Raw genomic sequence first — 7,217 nt, forward strand, 5'->3', positions numbered from 1 at the left:
GTGCTTTTCAGCACTGAGTAATGCAGCACTGAGTAATGCAGCTCTGAGGTAAAGGAACAAACATTCCCTTACTTTGAGGAGGCCTCCATGAGTGACACCCAACTGCAGGATGCAGCACACATCCCATTGGCACCACTATGCCAGTGCTGGAAAGTACTGACATAAAGGGTTAGGATTGCACCCAAAAAGGGTTTGTAATTCCCAGGAGCACTGGACTTTCTGCATGCTTATTCTGCATGTTCATGTGGATCTTCACACTTGAGTGGTGGCCTAACTGCCCATATGTTATGATGTGGGAGCAAACGGAAAGCCTTGTATTATTATTATTATATCTAGTTGGTAATTCTACTAGTTGGCACAATCTCTCTCTTGTTAAAAATATTACACCCTGAGGAGGGTACCATGCTTTGTTGGTATTTCCCCCATTTCAAAGTGCTGGTTGGCTCACAGTTAATTTACATCTTGTGCAAATCATTTTTTTTTAAATTTTGTTTTTGTTTTCCAAATGGACGTAAGGTTTTAAGCCGGGAGAGGAGGCTGTGACTTCATGAATAACCTTTTGAACTCTTGTTGCTTTATTGTTTTCTGAATAATAATTTCAGTTGTGAATATGCAGCCTCCCCCCCCCCCCATTAAAATTTCAGGCTTTAATTGAATCCCTTGTCTTTTGGTTACATTTGCAAATGGAGTTCAGTATTTTTGCACTGTGGGTTTTTTTTTTCATTTTTCTTTTTTGTTGATAATTATTTTAATTAATGCAAGGCACAACCTGTCAAGTTTCATGAGCCCTGTCAGGTTCACAGGACACATGGCTTAAAGCTGAGGAACAATTTTAGAGCCAGACTTTCTCAAGCAAATGAATGAGCTACTCTAAATCAATAATGTATTTGTGTGTAAACAAAGGACGTGACTTTGGCCAGAATTTTTCTAACCCAATAAGTGGAACCCAAATAAATAATGTGAACAAATAAATAATGTTCCTCTTTGAGAAAAGATATAACTTACTAACAACCCCAGTTCTCAGTATATTTCTTGGAAGTAAGTTCTGTTGATTTCAGTGGAAAGCATTTCCACATGAAAACCTGGGGCCTTAGTGGGAAACTTGTGCTGAATCCAATTTTCTATGATGGATGAAGAGCAGCGTTTACTTTAGAAAACTGCAGCTCTGTTTGTCTACATGTGTGGGACCTTGGCTAATGTGTGCATTTACTACTTATTAAATATTTGCCTTCTTCATCATTAGTTTTTATTGCATATCATAGCTGCTGGTTCTTTAGCAGGACTTGGCATTAATTACTAGTCAAGCCCCACCCAGGGGCGTAGGACGCTGTAATGTATTTACGTATAATGTGTGCTGAACCAAGCAGGTAGCTTTTTGAATTTGACCAACAGTAATTCTGTCAAAATTCAGATGTTTTAAATGCAGTTCAAGTGTTTTTGGGACTGCGTCTAGTGTACCGTTAATATTATTATTATTATTATTATTATTATTATTATTATTAAAGGTGTGATCAGGTCTCTTGAATATATGAAGCTGCCTGCTGGGTCAGATCATTGGTTTGCCTGGCTGGCTGGCTCCATATTGTCTGTACTCACAGCTCTCAAAGTTTTGGGGTGGGGAGATCTTTCTAGCTGTCCCTGGAGATCCTGCCAGGGATTGAGCATGGACCTTCTGCGTTCTGAGCCGGTGGTTGACGAATAAGCCCCAGTATCCTGCCTCCACTTCTCCATGTGAAGCTCTATTCCATGGTCTCCAACACACACAGCTGGTTCTCATCAGAACTTCAGAACTTCTCCATTGTTCTTGTTTCATTTATGTCTTTCCGCCTCTATGTCCCTAATGTGCCTATGTGCATTGATAACGCATTGCAGAGAGCAGTCAGGTTGTAATTACAGTATACGCAGAATCCAGTCCAGGTCTCTGTAACATTTCTAGTTTCAGAATCTATTGGAAGTGGAACTTTTGCATTGGTCTGTGGGGAAGCCATCCTGACAGAGCCTGAATGAGTAATCAAGGTTCAACACAGATTACCCTTTCCCCTTTGCCATTTTCCTACTCAAAACCAGCCCCCCCCCCCCAGTTGTTTTTCACCCAGTGGGATACAGATAATTCAGTAGCTCTTCTCTATGTTGGCTAGAATGTGATGATTAGAACATATGGTTCCAGTCTTTCATCAGCTATGCTTGACAGATCAATTCAACACATTCACTTCCAGGATCTATTTTTAATGCTAGTATTAACATTTAAAGTCCTTAATGACTTGGGACCAAGACTGCCTTCACCCATATGAAGCTGCCTGGGTTTTAAGTGCTGGAGATATAGCTGAGTAGTACTAGAGATGGGATCTTCTCAGTGGTGAGACCACAGTGGTGGAATATTCTTTGAGGGAAAATTCAGCATGCTCTCTCTCTTCCTGTTTCTAGGTGTGCTATACAGCACAGCCTGTGCAAGTCTACTCAGAAGTATGTCCCACTGTGTTCAATGAGGTTTATTCCCAGGAAAGTGTGTTTAGGATTGCAGCCTTAAATACTGTTTTATCCAGTCAGTTTTATGCGTTCCTAATTGCTTTTAATGTTGTTTTATTTTCATTTATTGTATTACTGGTTTTCTCAGTTACAAATATTTATATTTTGCTTTTTACCATACACCACACTGAGCGCAAGTCAGTATAGAAAAGACAAAAATCAAGATAAATCATGATAACAAAATCAAAATGCAATACCAGCATGTTGCCTGCCTGTGTTGGCACATACCTGCACATTAAAAAGAAGGGAGGTACCCTTCATGGGCAGCAGATCCTCTTGATCAGGGCATGGGTGTGTCAAGCTGTTGCAGTGGCTTCTAGGACCTACACATTTTGCCGCCTGGGGTGTGAGACAAGGGCTTGAATTATGTAGTTTTGCAAGGACTAAGATAATGGACCCCCACCTCACATGGAGTCTGCAGGTGCGCCTGAAATCTAATAATAATATTAATGGGTTTTCAGGGAGTTCATGTGAGAATTGTTTAATATATAATCAGTGACTATATAAATATTTAAAGGTGTTATCACAATGCATCTCTTAATAATTGCATATTAGAGTCTTCTCTCCTTTTCTTCCAGTTTCTCTCCCCCAACACACCCCACTTCACTATTTTTAAGAGCGTCAAAAGATGGATGAACAATTTACGTTAATCCAAAAATTGCTTCTGCAATGAGAATTTAAACAGCCGCACAGCTGCAAATATACCATTAAAGAGAGATCAACAATTTAAAAACAATTACAAATCACTTAACAAAAGACATAGATAATGTTCTTAAAGGCAAACACACATTGTAGATTTTTTTTTCTATGTTGGGATGAGAAAACCCATTTATTTTAACCACTTGATATCTTAAAAAGAAAATTATTGGTTGCTCCTTCTGTTCTCTCTCTCTCTCTCTCTCTCTCTCTGTGTGTGTGTGTGTGTCTGTTTCTTAAAAGCCACACCTTGAATAGAATCAGAATTAAAGCAGGCTTTTTCTGGTTCTCCTCACCCTTGCCACAAGTGTGGCAGTGTAGTGGTCAGTTGTATGATCAGTGCTTTTTTTTCCTGCTAGAGGCCTGTGTTTTTAATGCATATCTTTCAGGGAGAGATTCAACCGGTGAAGTTTTTACCAGGTATGAAGATGCAGTGAACTGAAGAGCTTTTCCTGGTGAATTTATGCTTGTCACATAAAAAAAAACAGAGAACAGGAGTGGCCAGGCTTTCAATTTTAGGGTTCCTGAACCTTTCACAATTGTGTAGAAAAGGTAATTTCAGCAGGTGAAGCTTGGCATCTCACAAATGGCAAGCCACACCTGCTGAAGTTTCCTCCTCTACACAACTGTTAAAGGTCCAGGAACCCTAAAGTTGAAAGATGGGCAACCCCAGGCATAGAAGGCCTGCCTCAAGAAATGTTGGCACCCTTATCATTTAATGAGTTCCTGTTACACCTGTGGAACTCAGAGCATCAAGAGGTTTCATGCCTCACTCCTTTCCCTCTTATCAGGTCTTACTGAGCGGAACTAGGAGCTGCACTGTGCAGACATCAAACTGATGAACACACCGGAAAAGACTTTTGTGGCCCAGACAAATAGTCCCAGCCTGTTGAGGAGAGCCCACGGACAGCTGGGGAGAGCACAGTTATGCCACTACCCTCTCTTGTCTGCAGAGACAGTGTCCCTTGCAGCACCGTGGGCTTACCTTCTGGAACAACTGTGCACAGGGCCCAAGTTCTTGTCCCAACACCTCCTGACACCTTTGTGTTGGATATCATTTCCTCAAGAATACATACACTTAGATTGGGGTCTACACCCTGTGGCCCATGGGCCAGATCCAGCCCACCACCCAAACTCATCTGGCTCACATGGAGCTTGACTTCAGAGGCAAAGCCTTCTATCCAGATTGTCGTGTGACAATCCCTGACTGGGATAAATAAAAGTAATTCCAGTTATCTGGGCTGATGGTTGTATTTGTTAAACTGAGAGGAAAAAAAATATATTCTTATATGCCCAAAGTCAGACTTTTAGCACATCCTGCATTCTATATCCTTTTTTTTTTTTTGTTTAATTGATTTATATCCTGGTTTTCTACAAACCCAAATGAACTTAAAGAAAATAAGACAAAATTCAGAAATGTGTCTGTTCAAATATTAAAAAAAATATATATATAACAAACAAAAAGTGGTGAACATGCAGGACTGATACATATATAAAACAGAATTGAAGGAGGGAATGCTTTACAAAATAAAAACATTTCTTAACTTTTTTTCTTAAAAACTACAAGCAAGAGGGACCATCTGGCTTCTCCAGTGCTGTCATAACAGGTCTGCTTCTTGCCTCTTCCCTCTCTTACTCAAACTTAAGGTTTACTGAGCTCAGCTGTCATGAAATGGATTGAAAAGTTACAGCAGCACTAGCTGCTTCTTGGGAAGAACCACCAATGTGCTGCCAGCCCATTTAGGAGGCCACTTGATGCAGGTTGCATCAGCAATATATTCTGCAGTGTTGGTGGATTTGGGGTGTCTTTCATCCCCAAGTCTGCTGCCACCATAAGGTGACCAGATACAATGGAGGACAGAGTGCCTATCCCTTTAACCATTGTATAGCAGAGGGAGTTTGGGCAAGTGAAGCTCTTTAAGCCCTTCCATGTGCTGTGCCTGCCCAAATTTCCTCTTCTATACAGTGGTTAAAGGGATAGGAACTCTGTTCTCCATTGTATCTGTTCACCCTGTGCCACCATCTTCCTCCAGCCTGCTATCAATGCAAGCCACAATAATCTTCCCACTTGGTCAAGTGAGAAGCGAATCATCCCCGTCATTACCATGTTCTTTGTGCAGTGTCATGACACCCATGAATGCACTATCCCTGTAGTGCATTATTTTTGCTTGTAGTACTGAGGCAATGGAACCAAGAAGGCATCAGGCAATATTCTGGTTTGCTCCGCCCCTGCACCAATGACCAAGCACTGGAGTGCAGGGGATTGAACTTCTATTAGTGGGAGCACCTGGTACTCTTCCTTAAACCATATTTGGGTCAAGTGCCTCCAGTTGCTGGCACCTATTTTGTTTTCATAGAAGGTTAAATTCATATTTTATATTTGATTAAATTTCAGCAAAATTCATTTCAGCAAATCCTGCTCTAGTCAGCATTCAGACACTGAGTTTACAATTGTCAAAAATATATTTTTATTTGTAAATCAGGAATGTATATATATGTTTCCTAATAATTGGATTAGTCAAACTGACAATCTGAAATTGTTCCTGTTGACCTGTTTAGACAAAATATAAACCTATCCTCAAGAGGGTAATTTTTTTATTTTTTTTTGCAGTTCATGCTTAAATTAACTAATTAATAACAAAAGCAGTGTGGAACTGATTAACAGGTAATTTAATCAGAGGAGATAATTAAAACTATTGAAATTAATAAATTATTATTTAATTACTATTAGTTAATATTGTAATTTTCAAAGCCTAAATGATGCTGATGAAAGGTTTCCTCTCGGAAATACCAGTAAAAATTAATTAGAAATTAATTTAATTTGGCTGAAACATTCTCCTCAAAGAGTCTCTACCATTTTTGCATTTTTTTTTTTTTTTTTGCAATAAATAAACATAAGATTGAATGCACCATCATATCTTCCTGGGGGAAATTATATCCATATATTGCGAATGGATGGGGTTTCTGAGAAAGCGCGCACAGTTAATATTCCAGGAATCAATTTAGTATTAAGGAAAATAAAACAAGCTCAGCAGGAACCTCACTGCAATCTCTGTATTTGGCTCCATGATATGGTTGAATATAATCCTCTCCTATCCAGCATTAGTGAAGCTTCGGAAAAAATGCTGTACGTTGGAATATCACAGAAGGTGTCTTCTCTCCCAGAGGCTTCATATACAGGTATTTTCTTAAACCAAACACCACTATGTATGGTAGTCCACCAGAGACTTAATACACCTTCTGTTTTTGCTGCTTACCCAGGATGAAGAACAAGAAACCAGGGAGGCCTTGATACCTGGCTGGTGGACTGCTGTACCTTAATGGTACTTTTGATTAATTTCCACTCTATCTATCTATCTATCTATCTATCTATCTATCTATCTATCTATCTATCTATCTATCTATCTATCTATCTATCTATCTATCTGTCTGTCTGTCTGCCTGCCTGCCTGCCTGCCTGCCTGCCTGCCTGCCTGCCTGCCTGCCTTTCCCTAGTAACAAAAACAGGCTCCCAAGGTGATTTACAATATAATGGTTGGCAACTTCAGTCTCGAAAGACTATGGTATAAGCCTACAGCACCCGGTATTCCCAGGCGGTCTCCCATCCAAGTACTAACCAGGCCTGACCCTGCTTAGCCTCCAAGATCAGACGAGATCGGGCATGTGCAGGGTAACAGTTGAAAGAATAAAATTGCTATAGCTCAAAACACAGAACCTAAAAAAAGCAGTGGTCAACATAAAACATAAAAGCAGCAGCCTCAAAAATATACATCCTCAGTAATAAACTCCAGCAATCACCCACAATATCCCCCACCTATCAAATCTCCACCACCACTAAAAGCTATTTGAAATGTTTTAAAAGCTTTCAAAGCCTGTCAGAAAGTGTCCAAGGAGGGGGCTGATTGCAATTCGCCTGGGAGGGAATTCTGAATTTGGGCGGCCACCACCAAGAAGTCCCCTCATCACACTGCCACTGCCCTTGCTTCAAAATAGGA

The 7,217-nt window shown here is 40.2% G+C and overlaps 1 pseudogene; it reads right to left on the reverse strand.

Moving 5' to 3' along the window:
* Window positions 1–6,790: 6,790 nt before the first annotated feature.
* LOC136637158 (5S ribosomal RNA) lies at window positions 6,791–6,907 on the reverse strand (annotated as a pseudogene).
* Between the last annotated feature and the right edge of the window lie 310 nt (window positions 6,908–7,217).

Source organism: Tiliqua scincoides, chromosome 1 (assembly GCF_035046505.1).
Source record: "Tiliqua scincoides isolate rTilSci1 chromosome 1, rTilSci1.hap2, whole genome shotgun sequence".
Taxonomy (NCBI): domain Eukaryota; kingdom Metazoa; phylum Chordata; class Lepidosauria; order Squamata; family Scincidae; genus Tiliqua; species Tiliqua scincoides.